We start from the raw sequence: 24,595 nt of genomic DNA, 5'->3' as shown, positions 1-24,595 counted from the left end.
TGTGACGTCGCATCGTGACGCAGGACCAGTGAAGGCGGAGCTTAGCCCCACTCGCTCGGCGGACGAGTTGAGAAGGAAAAGCATGGCTGGGGAGGAGGGTAACTTATAATCGCTTGTAGCTCCATTAATACGTAACGCTTCACTTAAATTGTGGTGCGAATGTTCTACTTAAGCTGTACCCTATGCGTCTACAAAATTTGTCCGAACCGTTTCAGGGGCCCTTTAACTGCTTGACTCTTCAACCGCCTGCCATTGCATGGGCTTCGATCCTCACGCTGTACACGAAGCTCGTGACCAGTGCCAGCCAACACCGACAGGTCGCGACTTCCAGGAGGAAGCCGAGTTAAGAGCTGTGTCGGGGGGAGTTAGCTCGTTCGATTGACGGGCGCTGCATTACGCGGCACTTTTAGTAGTTCGCGCGCTACACGTTTAGGGCGGAATCAACATCAGTGGCGCAAGAGAAAGCGCAGTTAAGTTGACTGAATGGTATGTTTTAGCACGCAAGAATAGGTTTTACTTAATTGATTGATAAACAAGCCTTCATTTTAAAATTAAATACTTGTTTAGTTAATTTTTCTCAACTCAGCCAAGTAGATGCCAAATTATTTATCTCTTTATGTCTCTTTAATGCCAATTTTAAGAAATGGTAGAGCTATCCTGATGGCTGAAGAGAACTCATGACTGAACGCAATAGCAGAGTATTCTAGTACACTCTAGCAGTAGGTCTCATAATCCTATATCGCACCATCTTTTTACTACCTTGTGCATAAGGCGCAGGTATTTCTCTACTGTGACTGACAATAAATTTTAGAAAAATTAATGTCGTTTCGGTTATGAAAAGTATAATTATAAAACGACAACAAGACTTCGAAGTCTCTAAAAGAGGAAGACGCGATTTGCCATCAAGGCGTTACGCTAACCGAAAGTGGGAAGAGCCCAAGCAAGAGAAAGTGAACAGGCTTGCGCTGACCTACGACGCGAAGAGACGCCCAACAAAAACACAGCTGTTCTTTCAAGTTGAAGAGCTGTGATAGCGGCGCAGGAAGCACGGTGAATGCAAACGACGCATCGGGGAAGAGAAAGAAGACGAAGGGCTCCCAACAACAACAACAACAACAGCAACGACAACAACAACAACAACAACAATAATAACAATAATAATAACAAAAATGTCTAACTGTTGGCTGCACCCAAGGTTTCGCATGGAAGAAAGACATACGGACGGAATGTAGTGCCTTTTCATTTGCTTTTTCTTTCTTATTTACTTTAGCGAAGGCACAACGACATGGACATAGAAGGCATATGAGACAACTCACAGCACTAACGCACTAACTTCCTCGAATTGACCCAGGACAAGGGTTCTGCATATTTGTACGCTCGAATGGAGGTAGGCGGCACACGAGGCAGATGGCGAGCGGTCACGCAGGCACACCCCAGGTGAAAGAACCGTGCTGCAATAGGGGAACGCGAGAGAGAGCGGAGCTGGGAGTGTTAACCCACTGCGGTCCCGCTTCAGAAACCGGGCAGGTGTTGCTCACCGCCACCCCCCCCTCCCCCTCCGCACCACGTTTCTTTCTGGCCCCCTCCGCTATTATATAGCCTGCGTTGCCCGCAGATTTGGTTTGGTAGGTTCGGAGTACGACGGCGTTGGAAAGTTGAAGAGGGGTAAGGAGTGAAGGAGAAGGAGGCTGTTGCGAAAAGGAGATGGTTCGATGGGAATGGAAGGCGTCCGGAGTACCGCGTTTTCGGCCGCGTACCTGTAATTTGTTGACCTGCGCCAGAATTCTGGCTAGTGATTCTGTTTAAGTCTCCAAAGTTTCTTCACTCAGTAAATTATTGCATGAGCAACGCCGATAGCGTAAGTGTTCGAGGACGCTCCTCCTGTATAACGCGGGTGATCTATCTATCTATCTATCTATCTATCTATCTATCTATCTATCTATCTATCTATCTATCTATCTATCTATCTATCTATCTATCTATCTATCTATCTATCTATCTATCTATCTATCTATCTATCTATCTATCTATCTATCTATCTATCTATCTATCTATCTATCTATCTATCTATCTATCTATCTATCTATCTATCTATCTATCTATCTATCTATCTATCTATCTATCTATCTATCTATCTATCTATCTATCTATCTATCTATCTATCTATCTATCTATCTATCTATCTATCTATCTATCTATCTATCTATCTATCTATCTATCTATCTAATCTCTTTACAAGTAGCCGCTGCGGTATCCCGCTGGCTATGGCGTCGCGCTGATGAACTAGAGGTCGTTGGTTCGATCCCGGTGGCGGTGGCCGCATCACGATGGGGGCGGAATGCAAAATGCTCGTGTACCGTGCATGGTACACGTTAACGAACCCCAGGCTGTCAAAATTAATCCGAAGCCCCTCCACTACGACGTGCCTCATAATCAGATCGTGGTTTTGGCACGTAAAACTCCGTATTTTTTCTAAGCTCTCAGCTCTTTTCCTAAAAATTCTAAGGTTTTTGCAAGTATTCAGCAGCCTAACGCGATAACATTCACCCCCGAGTGAGCGCAACAGCAGATAAAGAAAGAAGGGAGGAAGGAAAGGCCGGGAGCTTAACCAGATTGAGTACAGTTTCAAAAATTACGGGGTTTCATGTGCCAAAACCACTTTCTGATTATGAGGCATGCCGTAGTGGAGCACTCCGAAAATTTTGACCACCTGGGGTTCTTTAACGGGCACCTAAATCTAAGTAAACGGGTGTTTTCGCATTTTCCCCATCGAAATGCGGCCCCCGTGGCCGGGAGTCCAGTTTGGAACCATACACGTGGGGTGAGGGTAATCTATGGGCAACGTATTATATAAGCATTATACTAAGCAGTATAAGTAGCATAAGTATAATAAGTAGTATTATATAAATTTTATAAGGTATATAAGTAGTATAGGTAATGCGGCAATACAATAATAGCCTTCCCGACACAAATTCTCGAGAACCTTGTCTGTGAGGCTCACCGCTGTAGCTGAAATTCCATCACATGGCAACTACCGTTACCCACGCACGCGTCCTGCATTTGTGCATCCGCAAACTTTCAGTGCAGGCAAATTTTCGTTCTCGCTTCCTGCCACGCTAGACTGCTCTTGGCACGGGGGACAATTTGCTTTCCGACAGGCTGCTTCCAGCGGCGCGCGGGGCCATTCTGTCGGTTCTTGCCCTGCTGGCGCACTTCACTCTGACGCATACGATACGCACGGGACGTAGAGTGGCGGTATCTGTGCGCAGTGGCACCAGTCTCCGACGAAAAAGCCGCTAGCTGTTAACCCGATTCTCAGCGTCCAGCGAGCGCGTACGAATGAGCTAATGCAGTCGTCGCTAACGGCCCCTTACAGCCAACACCTCAAGTTTCCACGGCAGCACCAACGTGCTACGGAAATTGTCCGGCATCCAGGAACAGCCCTGAGGAAAACGGGGGCTGACGAAGGTTTTTGTTTTTTCACGACCCTATATATGCTATGCTGTCGAAGAGCTGAGAAAAAGAAATGAATGTTGGAATTCGAAAGCGGAAGACCGCTCGTGAATGGCCGAAGGCAGACTGCAGTGGCGTTCGGAAAAAAATTTCGTTTTCGGCGCGACAGCCTTCGTCCTCCGCCGATTCGATTGCGATAAACGCCGCCGTTCGGTTACTTAACGACACGGCCGTTTTAGCGTTTGCACACGGTAACGCTTCTTCCTGTCCACGGACCTTCGCTTCCTCATGGCTGTCTGGGAAGCTGTGCCGGAATCTGGTGGTCAGGACCGTATGTGCAGCCGAGCGTAAGAGCACGCTTAGCTACCGAGCGTCGAACGCCGTCGTTGCGTTGCTTGTGGGTGGTACCCGCATTGCGTGGTGAGGCACGCTTTCGTGTTACGCTAGAAAGTGCACAACTCATTTGTGAGTTTGTGTCCATCGACGGAAATGATGTATAGTGCTGTGTGCGCGTGGATGAAAGTGATCAGAGCGTAGCTTCCGCTTTACAAGATGCCTAGTGCCATTGTACCCTGCGCCTTCCCCCTCCGTCCCACTTTTAGTTTTGTTTGTTTAAAAGACTTAGCAATGGCTTGCATTGACTCACTGCTTACGCCGTGTTGCGACGCTCAGATAGTGCAGTTCCTTGAAACTAACTTACCAAGGTACTGCTATATTGAGACCGTCAATAAGAGCAGACACCCCAGTAGCACGTCCACCTTCAGATGGCGTAGAATCGTTATGGGAGAAGCGATCTGCGAAGGTGCTCTTCGGCGGTGCCGAAAGAGGGCGCAGACTAGAGCATTTTTGTATCCTGGTTCCTTTACCGACGTCCGTTGTCCATATGCAAGGCATTCGTGCGCTGAAGCGCCATTGCGAGCAAACAAACATGTGGCCCGACGTGGCGGGCTTCGCGGTCGGCACAAATAGACGCGCGTCCGATAAAATGTCGGCAGCTTACAGTGCATCTGCCGCCCGCGGGGTCATGTGACGGTGCGGGAGCGGCGACGTAAGAAAGAGGTGTGTGAATGCGGTTAGATTCTGAAGTGGAGGAATGGTCTGCGCAGGGCAGTGAAAGGAAGTGCTCGCTTTACCAGTGAATTCTCCTAAAGATAATACATTGCAAGAAACTCCTTGTTGTCCAAACATTCCAGTGCTCTCTCTTCTAAGAAAAAACAACGTGGAAAAGGATACGAAACTACGTGTATAACTTTACAACCAGTTCAAAAGACAGGCATTATAACCGGCGCCATATTTAAGCGCCAACATCTCCTTCTATCGTGTCGAGAAAGAGAGAGAGAGAGGTGGCAGGATCCGACCTTGTATCTAAGGGTCGCCGATGATGCGTACGCGTGGCCGCGCCCATTCGGCCTAGCGGTGCACGAACATCACGCAGAAAGGCGATTACGTAAGCGTGCTCGCAGAAGCGAGTGCAGTTCTAAACATCCAAAGCGCCCGCGAGGAGGAAGAAGGCCACAGTGGTGACACAAGAGAACGAGCATTCGCGCGCTCTGATGGTTTTGAGTCTCTTTGTGTGTGTACATACGCTATATCTTTCTGGATGCGGCGGCTCGTGGATCGCGAAACGTCGTGCGAACACGCGAGAAATTCCTCCCGCAGCGCACGTATCGCGGACGGCAGCGCGTGCGCTATTAAGTTCACCGAAGGATTACGTCATGCTTATGTAGCCGCGTGAAGAATGTGGCCACGCGTCGGTCGGTGGACGCCCGAGGTACCGAAGAAAACTGCGCGGCGAGTCAGGACTGACGATTTTCTCACTTGTAACTTCTTTCCAGTAAGAAAAAAACACAGAAATGCTGGCAGATCGCTGAGCTACCTGACGATCTCTCGCGGTGCACAATAAAGCCCCCGTGCGCGGACGGGAACGTTCTCGCGGCAGACACCCAGATCTTTCCTGATCAAGGTCAGCACCGACACTGCGGTTCAGTGAACGTGGGCGGGTGCGCTTTTCACGTCGTATCTTATGCGCGCGCAACGAGATTCACCGTTGGCAGCCTGCCATCATTGATGACGGCGAGTCTTGCACGCGCCCTTGGCGAGTATACGTGCTAAGCACCTCACGGTGCGATCTGTTTTGCTAAAGGGGGTCTTGCTCTCATTAGCTCGGTCCGGCTGTCGTACCTTCACGGTAAACGTGTACGACGAGAAGTCGCGCAAATACTGTTTTATGTGGAACGAGGACGCTCGGGCGAAATGTTTGCGTCGCAGATTCTTCTCTGTCACGGTGCTCTGCGTCGTGTGAGGGACTTTTGATAATGCGAAGGCGGGCGTCTTTGTCGCCTGTGTTATGAGTGGCGTTGCCAAGTTTCTCGCCTCGGTGAGCAATAGCGGCTGCGTCGGAGCGACCCAGTTCTATTTTTGGGCGATCTTTTACGCTCTTCAGGACTCGCTTACTTGGGGCCTCTTCTGTGCGAAACTGTCGCACCGCGAGTGTGTCGGCAACGGAGGACTCCCTACCAGCCGACGTGGAGGGCGTGTAATTAACTCGCGGAAAGCGACGTCTAGAGGCTGTTTGGCCAGCTTAAGTTCCATCTGTAATTTCATCTGCGTGGCCTGGGCTGGTCCTTAGAAATAGCTTTCTCATTCATCATTGCAATGGCAGACACACCCACGTGCGACTCGTGCACGCAGCTGTCAAGAGACAGACTAACAAGTGCTGCGTCTCTTCACTTTAACGATGTCCAGCGCTGCTTCATTCGACTGTGATAAACAGGCTTGATTCTAGGCCATTTTGACACAAGAATGCTACGACCGAGGCCTCATGTGGTCGCAGGCTCAGCAAAAAACGCTGGCGTTTCTACGATTTACGAAATCGATCGGCCTTAGTGACGTTCTTTAAGCGTGATGACGTATACGCAAGGCCCATGTGTGCGCACATCTAATGTTTCTTCTATCTATATTCTATACAGCGGTAAGATCGAACAGGGGGATAGGAATGATAAGGAAGCAAAGCCTGGGCATCTCCACTTCTTCGTCACCGGGGGGTGCCACCTCCAAAAAACGATGGCTGCTAGTGCTTCTCAAAAGTTTTGCTTGAGCGCAATCACCGGTGTTTAATCCAACTGACACGAGACAGAACACCTGCAAGGCTTACTATGTATAACATCGCGTCGGCTATCGCGCTAGGCATCAAGCCTTCTCTATTGTATGGAAGAGGGAGAAGCTTGTTATTGAAAACCAGATATAATTTTCATCGTGTATCTAACCGCTGACGTACTATTCTGCATATAGGGAGCGGAAGGGGACGAAGAAATTTCAGAGGAGGGCAGAGAGAGTAGCGAGTATGGAACCTGCCAATAAACCTGGTGATGCTTACCAGCTGGACGATGGCGAAAATTTTACACCTTTCTGAAGCATGAAGGGAATTTTGGCTAACGCTTTCCGAGCGGTTCGTTATTTTCTCGCTGTCTGTGTGATGAATTACCCGAGTGCTCAAACGCTGTTATCTATGCAACTACTTGTGTAGTCGGGAATAATTGCTCCTGCATGTTCTTGTACACAGGCAGCTCGGGTTTCATTAAACGACATATTAGTTTTCGTGCACACATACAAATGTTCCTTCCTCATTTATTCTCGGTCCCTTCATGTATGTGCGCCCCGCCCTCTCCCCAATCATTTGTCTTCGATTTGAGGTCTCTGTCTCGCAGAAATTCTTTTTTTGATGACTCTATGTTGGGTATTTGTGTTTCCAATTACGCCGTACTTACTTGCCAGTTTTCTTGACCCCTTCCTCCATACCGTGTTCGTGCATTTAATGTACAGATATTTGTGCACTGGATGTCCATTTCTTACACACTTGTCCATTCAAGCCAGCTTACGACAGTAGGGGTTGCAAAATATTTTCTTATGTTTAAGCCTTGTTTTTGTTCAGAAAAGTGTTCATGCAAAAATGCTAAATACATTGCAAAAAAAAAAGAACAGATAAATTCTCGAACTTACAAGTGATGCATGTTAAAGAAGCCCAGGTGGTAGAAATTAATACGGAGCCCCACTGTACAGCGTGCCTAGTAATTAGATCCTCCTTTTGACGCGGAAAACCCCAGAATTTAATTTCTGAATGTACTCGAACGGACTTTTCATATCATTAGAGTGCAATGGAATCATTTTGTATTGGTAAACTATTAACTAGTCCTGAAGACACGCTCTACAAACTATGACATCACGAGTGGCTTGTACAGAAATATTCGTGTTATGTTCTTGCGCACTTGGCGTACCAAGACTTCATTCACGGTATCATTAACATTTCTTTTCATCCATGTGTGTCCTTTCACAATAAGGCTTAAAATTTCAATTTAGAGTCCCTTTAAAGACGAGCTCTTTGCTTCCAAAAGCAGACATAAATACGTCCAAGTCATGAACTTGTTGTGCGAGAAGTTACTGAAATACTCAGCTTAACTCAAGTCTACTTTTACATTAAGACGACTGTGTGCTTGGTGGCTCAGTTTTTACACGCCGGCGGTCAGTTGTTTTTACGCTGCGCGTCGAATTATTTCGCCGTTTGGTCAGACCCAGTGATCTAAGTTACTCCTTGTCGTAAGTCAAGAAAGTTCTGAAGTTTGAATGAACAACACGAGAATATCTGTGTGAGCCCTGCCACGCTGACTTATCAAGTCGCCGCATAGTCACGCACATTGTCGGTGTCACATATACAGACATACATCATACAGTGTGCTGCTCCACACAACAACTAGTTGTCACAAAATCATGTCGGTTCTAAAACGCAGTGGTGCCTACATAGTCACTCGCGCTAATGTCCGTGTAAGCCAGTGAAGCAAACTGGAGAGGTTCTATGGTGAACCTCCCTCCATTCCTTTGGTTTTATCAGTCGCTTTGAAATGGTGTTAGTAGCATCTTGGTGTGGGCTAGTTTGCTCGTCTGTTTCATTAATTTGATGTTCTAGGTAGTCAAGTTGCACCACGTTATGACGGGGTGGAGAAGAGTGAACTACAAACCCAGCATTTTACCTCTTCTTTGTTTCACCCAATACTGGTGAGTGCTGACAAAAATTAAGGGCCATATGCCTCATAGGCGCATCGGAAAGTGTAATTTCTACTAAGATTCCGTTTTTTTCTAATATTATGGTGAAAACTACAATGTGCCCTTGCAACTGTGATTGCGGCAGATTAGCTTTTAAGAAAATGATCATGCAGACATAACTTCAGCCGGAGACTTGACAACCTTTCACTGGTAAGTACACATGCTCAGTGTCGCACCTAAGTCCCCATGGTATTATGCAAGTGCTGTTCAATAGTGCATTCTCAAATGTTCTATATAACGGACGAGATCATAACTGAAGTTTAGTCCAACGATTTTTCGCTCGCTGTACGGGTCTCTATCGTCGTCACCGGCGAACTGTGCACGCATCGTAACTGAACAGATAAATAAACAAGAAAAGTAAAAAATGAGAAGGCTCTCTTTGCTCACATGCATTTTGGACATCTAGGTTAAGTAACGTCTAATAGTAGTTTGCTACACATTGGATTTTGATCGCAGTCGTAAACAGCCTTCACTCCATCCGTACATCTCGAAATATACCTAGAGTATGTTTCTGCATTGTCAGCGACGTATGTAAATTAAAACACTGGGTTATGACGCATGGGAAACGCGTGATATGACATGTCAATGAAATGTAGTATCATTTAGGGTCACCAAATTGGGTCGTTCTTTTGCCAAGTCCGTTGCTCGGCTCACACAGTGGGACAATACCGCGTGCTCTCATCGGCACTTGACAGCGCGAAGGTGAGAGCGCTTAGCTATTCCAGGACTCTTCATAACACGTGGCAGAGAGCGATCACTTTAAGTCCGTGTCGCCACTTCAGCGCGCTATGCGACAGCAACAAGCAGTCGCGTCCACTGCCCTACACTTATGGGATCAAGACCGCGTGAACTGGAAGAGCGGGCCAGTGGACGACAGTGACCCAGACCGGAGTCGATCAGCTCGGATGGTCCCTCGCGACAACAACACACGCCAGTTCGACCCAGAGGCGTGACGTGGCACTCTTCACCTATTTCGTGCCGGGCCGAGGACAATGGCTCGCGTCTTGTGATGCGCCCGGCGTACGGACGAGCCATATACACACGGTCGTACGGAACTGCCCTAATGAACGCGGCCGCCATACTGAGCAGAGCTCGTGCGTCAGCGAACTTGACATCTTACCTGAGCCGGGCAACAACGGGGCATGGCCTCACCTCTGCTCCTCGCCCCTGTCTTTCTATCGTCGCTGCACGAAACTTCCGCGTCGATCGATAATTGGACAGCGCACCTCACTGACCTTGTTGAATGTCGGGGCCACGCGCTCTGGAGATATATCTCGTTCGTGTATCGGCAGGGTGCCATCGGCTTCGACCTACACATTTGGCGAGTGCTGTGGTGATGATAACCACTGTTGGACTCGGTGTTCGCAAAAAGCTCCCCCCGTAGATTACACCTACACTTAAGTTAGAAGAATCAGTGGACACTCGCTCACACACACACACCACTGTGATATATATATATATATATATGTTTCTGTGTGTGCGTTAGGATGCACACTCGCTGACACTCACTGGTACTCAGTAAGTGTACTCCACCGGTACACTGACTGAACTCGCGCCCTTCATGACAAATTCACACTCACAACTGTTGAATGAATGCGATGAGTGCACTCGTGAGTATGCCGTCCTATGCACCTATGTAGGTGGCTTCGTCGCTCCTTTCGTCCAAATGCACCAGAACCTACTCTGTCCAAATGTTTGTGCGAAAAAAAGAGAGAAAGTATGGTAATTGTAAGATTTATTTTCTTGTCTGTTGTGATTTCCGTTAGCTTGTATTTCTGTGATTTCACCAAAATACAAGTTTTTGTATTTTTTTTAACTGTAGAGATTGCAATTGAAGATATTTATTCGATTACGGTAGTACCCGCATTACTGGAGCTTTCAGGCAGTGCGAATTCTTTCAGGCTCAAGTTCTTTCACTCTCGGAAAAACACATTTATGTAGTACGTACTGAGCAACAGAAAGCTCTATCGGGAATTGTTCATGTCGCTCAAGTCGCTCACCGGAGGCTCCTTATCGGTTCAACCTTGCGTGCACGTGACCCCCCAGGCAGAGGCACTTCTGTGACGTGGACAAGGAGGAAAAGTCCCTAGAAGGAGCTCGGGAAAGGTTAGCCATTGTACGCGCGTATATTAAGATAATATACCAGAATGCGTAACTGCTTTGCACGTCGACCCCATAACAAGTCAAAAGTTGACGGAGTGTCCGTTTATTTCCTCTTCATTCATAATTTCTAAGCAAATTTCTGTTTTGCCTATAGTTGAAATAGAGTAGCCGGAAACTCCAGTTGAGTCAAAGCTGACCCAATAACTACCAGGAGAGATGTCGTAAGTAACATTTGACGTTTCTGTTCTAACTGTATGTATATTCTAATTACTCCTGTCCACGGCAAGCGCCTTGTTCGGAATGGCAAGTATCACATGCCGCTTCCGCAAAGGCGAAACTAAGCTAACCGCATGCAGCGTATGAGCGACACGCTCCATTATCGGCTTTTCTACCCGTCACACTGTACACGCCATCTCTACACTCAATAACACAGTGATGATTTCTGAATGTATTCAGGCGCTCGTCCACCTGGTACGACGGGCGAGAGTTATGCGTTGACTTTTCACGGTGAAGGCGTTTCACGACTCTCTTCGAGTTTCGAGGACAGAACCATGGAGTTGATCGCGAAAAATGGAATGCCGTAACTTGGATTTCTTGCGCTTTCCGTAGCTGCACTTCTCCTCCAACAGGCTTTAGGTAAACGCTTTTGTTTATGTGCGAGATGACAGAAACGACAGTTCACGCCACTATGCATGTAGCTCCCATGAGCAAATATTCGGACACGCAGGCTCTACAAACTGTACAATCTAGCCATGAAAGAGCGGTAACAATACCGAATATCGCCACGAAAGAAAGAGAAAAGAGAAATTCCTAGATCCAACGCACATATTACAATCTGCGTGAAGGCTAGCTCTAGTCAAGCAGTGTGTATTAAATCTTATACTACCAACCGCAATGCTTGCAGTTATGTTTAGTTTCAGCCTTTGCGCCGTGCAGTAAAGGAAAATGCAAAGAACCAGAAGTGACGCGCGTACACACAACAGCGTTCACCGGCCGTTCGAAAGCTGACTCAGAGCGAGATAAAACAGATGCGGGCAAATAGACCCAGAGAGAATAAGCTCTAGCACCGTGATTGTTGTATGCATACGTGTGCAGAATGATGCCGGTGAGTATCACGCGACCGGCTCTGGCGCGTGGGCTGGATGTTCTGGCACAAGCATTGTGCATCGGCTGGTTTATAATGCGGGCACATGTAAGCGACATAACGCCTAACGTGTTTCTTATTTCCAACCAATATAGCTCCGGTTTAATGTAGTAGAGTTCCATGTGGACACTGGGAAACATAGCGTAAAAGGGTCATGAAGGGCTTTCGAGCACATGGTAAAGGAATTTTTCACAAAGGCTCTGTTTCATCCACGCGCATTTAACTTCGCGCAAAATATGCCACAGCGTCCCCTTATTTTCGCTCATATAGATCTAGGCGGCATTTGTAGTTATGCTAGGACACACTCCCAAGGCTCCGGAGGCCTTGCATACGTAATTTATTGCAAAGGCCGCAATTAACCCACGCTCTTAGAACGCCTATATGTTATCCATAATGTGTCTTTTATTTTCGTCAAATATAATCAAGGTGTCTTTTTTATAGGGCACCGGAGAAATCAACTGCAATCCTCGTATAACGCATGAAAGTAGGAAAAACCGAGAATCCAGGAATTATTTACCAGGCTTTTACTCAAAGCCAGAGTGTGAATATTTTGCCAGAGGTTATTCTGACTACGTAGCTCATTATCACCGAAATTGAACTTGATGTCTCCGTTCAAGTGTCTGGGAAACATTGCCGGGAGTATGACAGGACGGGAGTGTCCCACTCTAGACCGCTTTAACAAGTAATTTTATAGAAAGGCTGTAATTAACAAACACAGGCTATGCATTAAGCCTACGGCAGTCAGAACATAGCTCCTACTTCAACGAAATATAAACAACATACTTAGCATGCTTCCCCGAAGAGACCAGAAAAACCAACCACACACCTCGTGTTACATATAAACATTTTGGAAAAAACAAGTATTCGGTAATTACTAAAAAAATTACGTGATTTTATGTGCCAAAACTGCTATCCATACGACCTCTTTATGAGGCACGCCGTAGTGAGAGACTCCGGAAATTTGGATCACCTTGAGAATGAAGAGAAGCGGGGAAGCTTAGTAAACGTTTGCTGTAACGCCACTGACCAGGCCATAACGAGAATTTCGCAATATTTATATAACTTCGAGTTAGAGCTCGCCGATCGAAATTTGTACGTTGTCACTCCTAAGATTTCCCAGGCTTCCTCAAGACATAAACTTTGTGGGTCATCGAATTTCTTCAGAAAACCGTGAAAACGGGCATGTAACGTTGTTGAGCTCCTCTAGTCGCACGAACAATTTCATTGCAGATGCAAGTTTATCCTAGAAACAAATACGTTCAGTACCGGCATTCGACGAAGCAGAAGTGATTCATGGCTGCAATTAGAGGCTAACGAGCAGAAAGACACGAGTCATCGTTTGCTTTACTAAGCTGTAGTAGCCCGCATTTTTCTTTAGATCTGCTCTCATGCTCTTCCGTGCCCACAATATGGCTCTATAGGCTATCTGTTTTACTTAAACGCAACGTAAAGCGACAATAGCCGCCCGTATTCTGGCGCATCGAGGAAAGCAATGAAGCGAGAGCATTCATATTTGATGAGGACTGCCGGGACGGGTATACCTGGCCCTATTGCGGAGCCAACGATACCGTCCAGTTCACTGCGCCGCGGTACTCGGACATGAAGCATGTCGTTGCTCTTAGCTTACGAGTAACGGCTGAAACGTGACACCCAAGCAACCCAAGGATGCCGTTGCCTGTCAGTGCGAGACAGCTTTCTCGCGGCGACGTGGGCGGCGCCAGCCACGCGATGGTCCAGCGTTCACCAGCGCTGTCTTCCCCTGGACCATTACGATTGAAACGCCGACAGAAAGGACGGCATGCACCGTTGCATTTTGCTCTTCCGCCACTACGGTAGTCGCTGCGCGAAGCTTACCGACCCGGAAGCTCACTGCACGCGTATAGAACTGTGTTCTCGACAGGGGAGGCTTACGATGTGACGTGTTTAAACACGTGATGGCTACGTAGCACGATCCGTGAGTCAGCGGTGAAAGAGAAGCGCACGTCTACCATTTTGTTAGATCTGGCCGGTGAATTTTGTTGCCGGTCAAGAGAGAACAGCAAAGAAAGTTGCAAAAAGGACGAGGCTTCGCGCTAGTTATTGAATCAGGAGACAAACGCAACACATTTTCGAATTGGTCGATCCTGACGGACGGATTATGCTTGTTGTGCTGGGGCTGTTTCGTTGTCCAGAGTGCTTGCCGGCGCCAAGCATGAGACAGAGCGCGGTTGACCCACGCCATACTCACTGAACCTGTTACGCTGCCGGGTGAATAATGCTGCGGGCAATGTCGATGGTCACTGCGCAACACTTAAATATTGGAAGCCGGACTGTCGTTTCGCAATGTGTTTTGGCCAGGTATGGCAGCAATTTAATCTGAGATAACTTTTTTTCAGCTCCTTGCATATTTCGGTAACGCACATCTGCTCTTGCCCACCTACTGGCAGAAAAACCTCCCAATAAAAGCTTGTTATCTCTGTCCGCCGTGCCAGCAAGGGGTGTCACATTTCCCATCGAGTTGGCTTTACCGTGTTCACGATGGACGGTGTAATATTTTGCTACTGAACGCGTGGCGAGGAATGTTTCATTACTCCTTATATCGATGACACGGTTTAGGAAAATGGAATTTAGAACAAGCAGCCCTTTGAATCTTCAGTGGTATTGCGATAGGCATGTTAAATAAACGTACTCAAAAGTATTGGTATTGGGACTGCATGACATGAATGAGAACCCCTTGCCCATTAGGCAGACCAAGAAATATGTTTTTTTTTCTTTTATGAAGAGACCACTTTTCAGAAGTCTGTTGATACAGGTGACCTTCTCTTATGAAAATAATTGTTATCCTGCTTCTCGGTAGCTTTCCTGCTCCATTAAACATGCATTTATGCCGTGTGGTTAAAATGAAATTTAAAAGTGGCAGCACTAGTGTGTTGCTCTGCCCTTCGATATACGCAGTATTACGCCGAATCAAAGAACTTGAATTCATACGTTGCCTTACAGGCGATAATACGAAGCATAACCATAAAGTCCTATAGAAAGAAAGTCACATATGTAAAAACAAAAACAGCTTTGCCATCATGCTCATTGGACTATACCTAACGTTATTTAGGGCGCCCGGACTTACGATAAGATTGCAAAGACCACTCAGGGCTCTTTACAGCCTGGCAAACCCAAGGAGCAAAGATATTTGTGACTGAGGCATCTTACGCGGCTTCCTAGGGCCCAATGGCTATGCATTTGGGTACAATGAACTACGAGATTGGATCTTTAGAGCCTATTCACTGCTATTTTCGTTGATTGCCCCATCTATAGTCATCTCTTCCACGTACCATGAAAAACAAGGAAACGTGACAACCATGGGAAGTGCATTTCGGATGCACGAAGGGCCAAGAGGCGCTGACGGTTACTTGCGGAGATGGCTTTTACCTCGACATCCCGAGCAGTCATTCCACTTTCCGACAAAGACGGGTCCAACGCTATTTTGTTGCTTTCTTGCTTTCACTAAAGAAGAAAGCACAAAGCAAGTGTACTAGAAGAGCGAGTGAGGACATAAATAAGAGAGAAAAGAGGGGCTATCTTTCGCTATTTACATCCCGGGGAAGTTCCGGCCAGTGGCTAAAAACATGAGTGTGCCGAGGGCAGTAAACTTGAAAAAGAAAATGCAGAAACAGGGAAAAGAAACCGCTTCACTTCTCGACGCAGTGATAGTGTGGCAAAAAAAAAAGCGAGAGCGCTCGTAAAGTAAGCCTAAACGCGCACTTATATTTAGCACCTCACCGTCTCTCTTTGCCCGAGCGATTGGAGACACGCTCGTATGTCCGCACAGCGGCACGTGTTCCGCGAGACGCAGACACCCCTATAGCTCGCGGTCGCTCTCCATTTTTATACGTCGTGTGCTTCCTTATGTCCGCGACTGTGCCTTGCCACTTTATCTTAATGGATACTTAGATGTATACGTGACAATGGCGCGTCTGTACAGCTTCTCGCCAGCCACAATTGCTCAAAAACTCGATCGCACTCCTGTTTTACAGTGAAGCTCCATAAAGCTAGGGCATTTCCGTCGTCCACGAACAACCCGCGAACGCGTTTGTGCCACTGCTCATGCGTTCGTCGTCGTCGTCTCCTTCCACAGCTGGCTCCGTTGCCGCTCATTGCTTAAGGGGGTATGAGCCATTCATTGGAAAAAGGAAACTATCATAATCATAACAACAATCGTCAGCATCAGCATCAATAACAACAACTAGCATCACCAGCAATGGCTCTAGCATCGTCGTCTCCTTCTACAGTTGGCTCCGTTGTCGCTCATTGCTTAAGGGGGTATGAACCATTCATTGGAAAAAGGAAACTATCATAATCATAACAATAATCGTCATCATGAGCATCATCATCAATAACAACGACTATCATCACCAGAAATGGCTCGAGCATCGTCGTCTTCTTCTACAGCTGGCGCCGTTGCCGCTAATCATTCCAGTGTAGAATTTCATTTCTCTTCTGTCGAGAGATAAGAAGAAGAAGAGGGCAAACCGAGCAGACTTGCTCTACGTGTGCTCCCGATTCAGTTTGCAATTCCTGCGGATCGCCCCCTCGCAACGCTTGACTGTCCGCTGCATTCGACTCAGCTCAAGAAGCGCCATTCAGAGAGACCACGCACACCACCGTGAGTTTCTTCTTCACGCAAGTACTAATCCTGAAACTTGCAAGGTGACGGCCGTGCCCAGCTAAGCCTACTCGCGATCGCCGAGCCCTGCTGCCTGAGGCTCCGCTCCTCGCGCCTCGTGCCTCGAGATCCACGTGCACGCCGGGCCACCCGACAACGGCTTTTTTCAATGTTTTTTCCCTCTTCAAACGCCGCGGCAACCTAGCATTATGGAAGTTGACCGAACGAACTCCATAACAGGAATAACAAATAATGAAGCAGAAATGAACGACACGGAGCCGACGTTCGACAGCAACAGCGGAAAAACACTACGCCAGACAGGACCACGGGTGATGCTACTAGCGCGACAACAGAAGAAGAAAGAATCCATCGCAACTTCGAAGACGCAGAAGGAGTTCTCATGCGAACTCAGCACGGGACAGAACACAAATGATGGAAAACGGCAAGCCCCTCAAAAGCCATGGGGCCACAACAACGCAAGCAAGCCACGGCCTCGCTTGCCAACGACCCCACCGCTACCAGAAAACCATTACAAGATTGTTTACAGACCTAAAGCCGGTGTGAAAGTGTCAAACTGGAAAGACGGAGTGATAGCAAGAGGATTAGCCCAAGCATGCGGAGTCACACCCCAGGAGCTCTACGCCAAGGTGATCATACAGACACAGTGGCAACAAAACTTAATTCTGGCAAGTACCGAAGAAGAGGATTGCGCACTTAAACTAGCAGAAATACCAAGCATCGAAATAGGACACGCAACATACGAAGTCACACCTTACCTCAAGCCAATTCCGGGCACTGTACGTGGCGTTGTTCACGGAATAGAGGAAGGCACCACCGACGAGCAGCTAGTAGATCTACTAGCAACAACCAACAAGTGCAAAATCCTATACGCTAGAATGCTGGGAAGATCGACGTCGGCAGTGATCACCTTCGAGGGCCCGCACGTTCCGTTCTACGTTAAAGTTGGATGTACGCTTACCCGCTGCAGACCCTACCGAAAGTCAGTGCAGTACTGCAGATCTTGCGGGGAGATAGGACACAGACAAGACGTCTGCCCTAATCCAAACGATGAACTATGTGACAACTGCGGAGAAAACAACGCTGATCCAAATAACCACCAATGCGAACCGAAATGTAAGCTCTGCGGAATGCCCCATGAAACGGCGGGTAGAGACTGTCGAAGGAAGCTGAAACCAGCCCCGCCACCGTTGAGAGTCAGGGAGCGGTCAAGATCGAGACAGAGACGCTTCTGGTACCAGGCCAGCATGGTACCTAACAACGACAACGAGCACATGATGACCATGTCACCATCGCCACAGTCACCGAATGAGGCCGAGCAGACAAAAAGATCCAGATCCAAGTCGGGATCGCGATCAAGGGAAAGACAACAGAGCGTTCCCCGGACAACGGCAACGGGCGTGGAACACGACAACACACAACGCAAGGTAAGCTGGGCCAACGTCGTCAGAGGGAACATTCATACGTCGAAAGAAAATAATGGCGTTCAAACCACAAGACACTCGAGGTACGAAGACACGATAATGATTCTCCGAAAACAGAACGATGAATTGAAGCGAGAGATAGAACAGCAAAAGAAGAAGACACAAGAGAAGGAAGCCAGCACACAAAAACAGCTCGAGTACCTGATGCGAGAAATAGAACAACTACGGAGAGAACAGACCCAGCAATCGCAAACACCCCTACCGCGGCCTTCATCCCCACCCCCACCACCATCACCAACAGAGTCATCAACAACAAGTCAACAAGTCAACAGACCAGAGCCATCCACACTGTCGAACCAAGCGGTGATAACCCAGAACGACCTCAAGACACTTGAAGACCGCATCAACGCCAACGTGACCATCATGATGGAAACCACACTGTCCACAGTAACGCAGGTTATGCAAAACACGGTAACACAGATGATACAGACTGGCTTCCAATCTCTCAAGAACGAAATAGAGAACCAGATTCAGGCTCTACAGACCAAAATGACACAATCCGGAGAAAGTTTCAGTCAACGCATTCACATGCTAGAAGAAAGAGATAATGCTCGCAAGAAACCTAAGTACCCTGCGCGAGAAGCCAAGATGATGCAGACCCTAAGCGAACAAGATGGCGAGGCAATCTAAAGAGGAAGATGACTACAAGCAACACCCACGGCTCAAAATTTGGCAATGGAACTGTCATTCTATTCGAAGTAAGAGAAGCAACCTTGTACAATTCTGCAAGCAGTTTGACCCAGACATTATAGCCTTACAAGAAACCGAAGCAGAAGACTTCAAGGTCAGTGGTTACCTCACTCACGTCACTGACGGTAAAACGAGGACAGCAATCCTGTCCAAGAAAGCCATCAACGCTCAACGACACGACATCCAACACCGCATCGAACACACCCTCGTCGAAATCGTACCCGAGAAAAAACAGCAGCAAAGCCTCTTTGTGTTAAACGTGTACAGCCCACCAAAGGACCACCTAAAGGATCTAGACAAGCTTATGAGAGAGGTGAAGAAGCTGAGCAAGGGTAACGGGCTGATAGTCGTTGGAGATTTTAATGCTCCCCATGTGGCCTGGGGTTATGCGGCCTCAAAGAAAAAAGGAGAAGACGTGCACAACGTAGCCCAACAACACCTCCTCACGCTACTCAACGACCCACAGACACCCACGCGCATCGGCAACAGTGTATCTAGAAACACCAGCCCCGACCTCACATTCGTACACGGACTCAAACAGTATGAGTGGAGCTGCATGGACGAGAATCTTGGTAGCGACCATTTTATAGTGCAAACGATCATTCCGCACCACAAAGCAACGATGAAGATAGGAAAAGCCAAGATCACGGACTGGCAGGCCTTTCGCAAAGATGAGAGTGCCATTAATGCGACGATAGACGACATAACAATATGGATCAGAGGAGTCGTGGAAAGAGCCGAGAAGCATACGAGGACAATCCAGCTGTCTCAAATCACCCCCGTGGTCGACCCGCACTTACTCCACCTGTGGGAGGCGCGGAGGGGTCTCGCCAAACGCTGGCAGCGTAACAAGTGCAACCGGAAACTCAAAATTCGAATCTCTAAACTGATCAAGGAAACGCAAGAGTACTCTGAACAACTTGAAAGAAAGAACTGGCGCGAAACATGCAACAAGCTTCAAGGTACCTTAAGCAGCAAGCGCACTTGGGCGGTGCTCAAGACTCTCCTATCAAAGAAGGAGAACAAGAACGCCACAAAACAGAAAATGCAGCGACTCATACACAACCACCCGGGGAAAGAGGAAGACATTATCAGAGAAGTGAAGGAGAAGTTCCTCGGTACTGAGCGAAACATAACTGTAGATTCGCACTTCGACGAGTATCGAGGCAAGCCAAATATGGAACTGGATCGGCCCTTCACAGAAGCAGAAATCGAGAGGGCCTTGAGCAAGCTCACCCGCAACACGGCGCCGGGGTACGACAGAATAAACAACAAGACACTCCGGAACCTTGACGGACCCTCTGTAGACGCGCTCTTAAAATACATCAACGAGTGCTGGCAACAAGGTAAAGTACCACCGGAATGGAAACATGCCGAGGTAACCATGATACCTAAACCCAACAAGCCCATCATCGTGCAGAACCTTCGACCTATATCCCTAACCTCGTGTGCTGGAAAACTCTACGAGCACATGGTGCACAACCGCATGATCGACTATCTCGAAGACAACGAACACGTCCCAAGCACTATGTTCGGATTTCGAGCTCACCTGTCCGCGCAAGACGTGTTGCTGCAAATCAAGGAAAAAGTCATCGACAAGCTGGACACGCACAGCAAAAGAGCCATCCTCGCACTTGACGTGAAAGGGGCTTTCGACAACGTGTCACACGAAGCCATACTGCAGCACCTCAACGTATATAACTGCGGTGAAAAAGTATATAATTACATCAAAGCTTTTCTGAAAGAACGAACAGCCACAGTGGGGATAGGCAACTTACGCTCTGAGAAATTCGACATACCGCGAAAGGGAACGCCACAAGGCTCCGTCATTTCGCCGATGCTATTCAATCTGGCGATGAGCACGCTACCCAAGCAACTGAAGCAAATAGAAGGGATTGGTCACGCAATATATGCTGACGACCTCACCATCTGGACTACGGGAGGGTCGACAGGTCAACAGCAAGACGCTCTGCAAGAAGCGGTTGACACTACGGAAAAGTACCTGGAAGCATGTGGACTGACGTGCGCACCTGAAAAATCGGAGCTCTTGGTGCTAAGGAAGCGCACAAGAGGCCGACAACCGCAGCAGATACCAGACCCGGTAGTAAAGGTGGGAGGCATCATGATTCCGCAGGTTACGACGCTCCGCATCCTCGGACTCCTGATTCAAAAGGACGGGGCCGGGGGAGCAGAGTTGGAAAAAATTCAAAGAACAGTGCAACAAATAACCCACCTTATCAAAAGAGTGACGAGCAAAAGCCACGGACTCAAGGAAGAAGACTGCACGAAAATGATACAAGCGCTGCTCACGAGCATCGTCACGTACGGGACCCCATACGTTGACATGAAGAACAGTCAACGAGACAAAGTAAACGCCCTCATCAGAAAATCATACAAAATTGCCTTGGGTCTGTCCCCCTCCACGTCCACAGCGAAATTACTCAAAATGGGAGTCCACAACACGTGGGAAGAGCTCGTGGAGGCGCACAACGTCAACCAACTGGAGAGACTAAAGCTGACAAGGACGGGAAGAGCCCTGCTGCAAGATCTGGGCTACCAAGTCGAGGATGAAAGGCACCTACCTCAGCGTATCCCACACGAAATCAGAGACAAGCTACACATATGTACCATTCCCAGAAACATGCATCCCGAGTACGACAAGGAAAGGAGACAGGCGAGAACACAGGCGCTCAAGCGCATCCTCGAACGCACCAACAGCAAAGAAGAAAACGTTAGATATACAGATGCAGCTGCGTACAGTACCAACGACCGATTCGCAATCAGCGTGGTCGACGAGAAGGGCGAACAACTTACAGCCACATCCATACGTGCCAAGGACGCGAGCACAGCGGAAGAGGTGGGCATAGCCCTGGCCATCGCAACGTGCAAGAAGGCCATGGTTACCGTGGTGACGGACTCACAAGAAGCATGCCGAAGGTATATGAACGGAAGGATTGGAAAGGCAGCGCTTCAAGTCTTGAACACCACCAAGATAGAAGCAGCACAAATCCTCTGGACACCGGGGCACGAGTCTCTCACGGGGAACCAGGCGGCGCACGCCGCGGCTCGAGATCATGCACGCCGAGCCATCTCCGACGCGCAGAGAACGCGTACCGACGACTGTGAAGAGGATGAAGAACGCATATCCAAGAAGTACTCGGATATCTTGGCGCACTACAGGAAGCAGAGGCGTCGCTACCCGCCCGCGCATAAGACGATGAGTAGGGACCAAGCGGTAACCTGGAGAAGACTACAGGCTGGAACGTACCCACACGGAACACTGCTGCACGCCATGTACCCGGGCATCTACGGGCGAGACTGCAAGTTCTGCCCGCCGGACACGCCGAACACCTTGCGCCATATGGTGCTGGAGTGCAGAAATAACCGCGAAGTACCACCGTCATCATCGCCACCAAGCGATAACAACCAGGAAGAAGCGGATATGGAGGAAGAATCGAAAGACCAGTGGGAGGTTCTGCTGGTGACGCAAGACCTTGACATCCAGCTGCGGTTGGTGAACAGGGCTCGGGCGGCGGCAGCGAGCCATGGCTACCTGGACTGAGGAGGCCACCCACCTTTGGGCTCAAGAAGCCTGGTCTCAAAATAAAGTTTATTTCTCTCTCTCTCTCTTCTGTCGAAGTATGGGGAGGCCAAGTTTTTCTTTCGATCTTTTTTTTTTTACAGCGAAGCTGTATATGGCTAGGTTCTGGGAAAACAACTGCGTCCGTCTATCGAGCTGTGTAGATCGAGAATTTTCCCACACGTGGGCCTATCCCGAAGATATTGCAAACCCCAGCGGACCCGCGAGGAGGTGTAGTAGGTTTGAAGCACTCCCCACATGTGGGCTGATTCCGAAGTTAGTGCAATACTGGGCCGACCTTCCGTGGAGGTGAAGCCAGCTTTGAGCACTCCGCCAACTTGCGAAAATAAGTTGAATATGTTAGGTCCAAATACTACCCGCACCAAATATTAAGCTGATAAGAACAAATACTACACTTTGATCCGCGTCGGCCATGTCTACCTTCGCACGGCCCTCTCTTTGTCGGCGTTCCAAGCGCTTGCGTATCTGCTCTCCTTCCGCTCTCCCGAGGTGGCGGTCACGTAAGCATGCTGCCCGCGAGGACCGCGAGGCGGAAAAAAATGCGAACCGTCCATGTGGTCCCAATCCCGTAAACTTGAAACGTTTCACAGGAGCAACGCCCAGGTTTCAGAGGAGATTTGTAGTCAACCACTTTTGTGTGACCTTTGCTGTGTGTGACCGCTTGTGGCTTTCGAGTGACCTCACAACCGTTACTGCACTGCAGGACGTCGACCAACGCACGGTCGCCTTGGCTACAGTGAAGCAGTGTGCGCCCTCGGAATGCGCTGAAGTGCGTGTCTGTTCCACGTGCCATGATTCGTTAGTAACAGGTGTCGTGTCGCGCTTTGCAACAATTCATTGGTATGTATACCCCCCGGTGCCTCAGCGACTGTAATCGCACCTCGCCTCCTATTTATGTGCATACGGCGCTTGACGCCCGGCAATGGACAGTTCGCATTAAGGAGTCTACATACACAGCTTCGCTGGTCATCTTTCTTCACAGAGTGGAAAGGCACTGAATTTTTTTATTTACGGTGGTATGAACCTTTGCTTAAGGGGTTATCAGCCATTCATTGTCTTGCGTTACGGACGCAGTTAATAACAGAGGTGATACGAGAATGTGTGTGCGTACCTATCGTCACAATCACCGCCGATCAGGACAATAAATATGTTCGTACCATTCTTCAAAATTCTATGTCACCTCTACGACGCGTGCTAAAGAGCTTCACTGGTCTACCACGTTCATAGAGTGGAGTCGCTCGCGACTTTTTTTGTTTCACCTTTTGCCTTCTCTTCCGCCGGTGCCTTGCGCTAAGCGACCCTGGTGGAAGTAATCAGAAAGAATGGAGATGATACGTGCATTTGGAAAAGACGGCTGGAGGTGTGGTTTGTTTCGGTGGTGTGGGCCGATAGAATACGACTTCTAGCACGATGGGTTTTCACATGGAGTGGTCACGTAATTGGAGAAATTCATGTAACGTTATACCTTAACATATCTTTTTTTTAGTATGCGGCATCTCATTGGATGTTGTGAGTAGAACTAAATTAGGCCAACGCAATTATCTATCTATCTATCTATCTATCTATCTATCTATCTATCTATCTATCTATCTATCTATCTATCTATCTATCTATCTATCTATCTATCTATCTATCTATCTATCTATCTATCTATCTATCTATCTATCTATCTATCTATCTATCTATCTATCTATCTGTCTGTCTGTCTGTCTGTCTGTCTGTCTGTCTGTCTGTCTGTCTATCTATCTATCTATCTATCTATCTATCTATCTATCTATCTATCTATCTATCTATCTATCTATCTATCTATCTATCTATCTATCTATCTATCTATCTATCTATCTATCTATCTATCTATCTATCTATGTATCTATCTATCTATCTATCTATCTATTAGCACTGTTTGCCTTCTCCAGGCGTTTTGAGCCTATCTGTCAAACTACTTACGCTTACCCAGTGGCCCAAGTAGTCTACCAGCTTGGGTTATCGGCATGTGCTCATACTCGTGATGCCGCCCTGGTCGTTCTATCGTCGTCATTTAAGCTTTGTTATCTGACTGGTAATGCTGTCGTCTTCTCGCCATCGTCGTCATACAGTCGTCATGCATTTGTTGTGACACCACCGTCATGGTCGTTCGATCGTTTTCGCTCCATCTCCGTCATGCAACACTCGTAATGCCATCGTCTTCACACCATCGTCGTCGTGCAGGCTTTGTGATACAGCCGTCATAACGCCATTGCCATCATTCACTCATTTTCATCCCATTGACCTCATACCTTTGTCGTGCCATTGTCGTCATGCAGCCGTCATTCTGACTTCGTCATCTGACTCTCGTCATGCGGTCTTCGTCACGCAATCGTCGTCAC

The 24,595-nt window shown here is 48.1% G+C and overlaps 1 protein-coding gene and 1 pseudogene across 1 annotated transcript in view; one reads left to right on the top strand and one right to left on the bottom strand.

The window, feature by feature from the left end:
• The window catches only part of LOC135901442 (protocadherin gamma-C3-like), a 288,857-nt gene that overhangs the window by 33,780 nt on the left and 230,482 nt on the right, over nucleotides 1-24,595 (top strand). The window lies entirely within an intron of this gene.
• LOC135901480 (U2 spliceosomal RNA) lies at nucleotides 22,464-22,643 on the bottom strand (annotated as a pseudogene).

This window comes from Dermacentor albipictus, chromosome 1 (genome assembly GCF_038994185.2).
Source record: "Dermacentor albipictus isolate Rhodes 1998 colony chromosome 1, USDA_Dalb.pri_finalv2, whole genome shotgun sequence".
Lineage (NCBI taxonomy): Eukaryota > Metazoa > Arthropoda > Arachnida > Ixodida > Ixodidae > Dermacentor > Dermacentor albipictus.
This window is presented reverse-complemented; position numbering and strand designations above follow the sequence as displayed.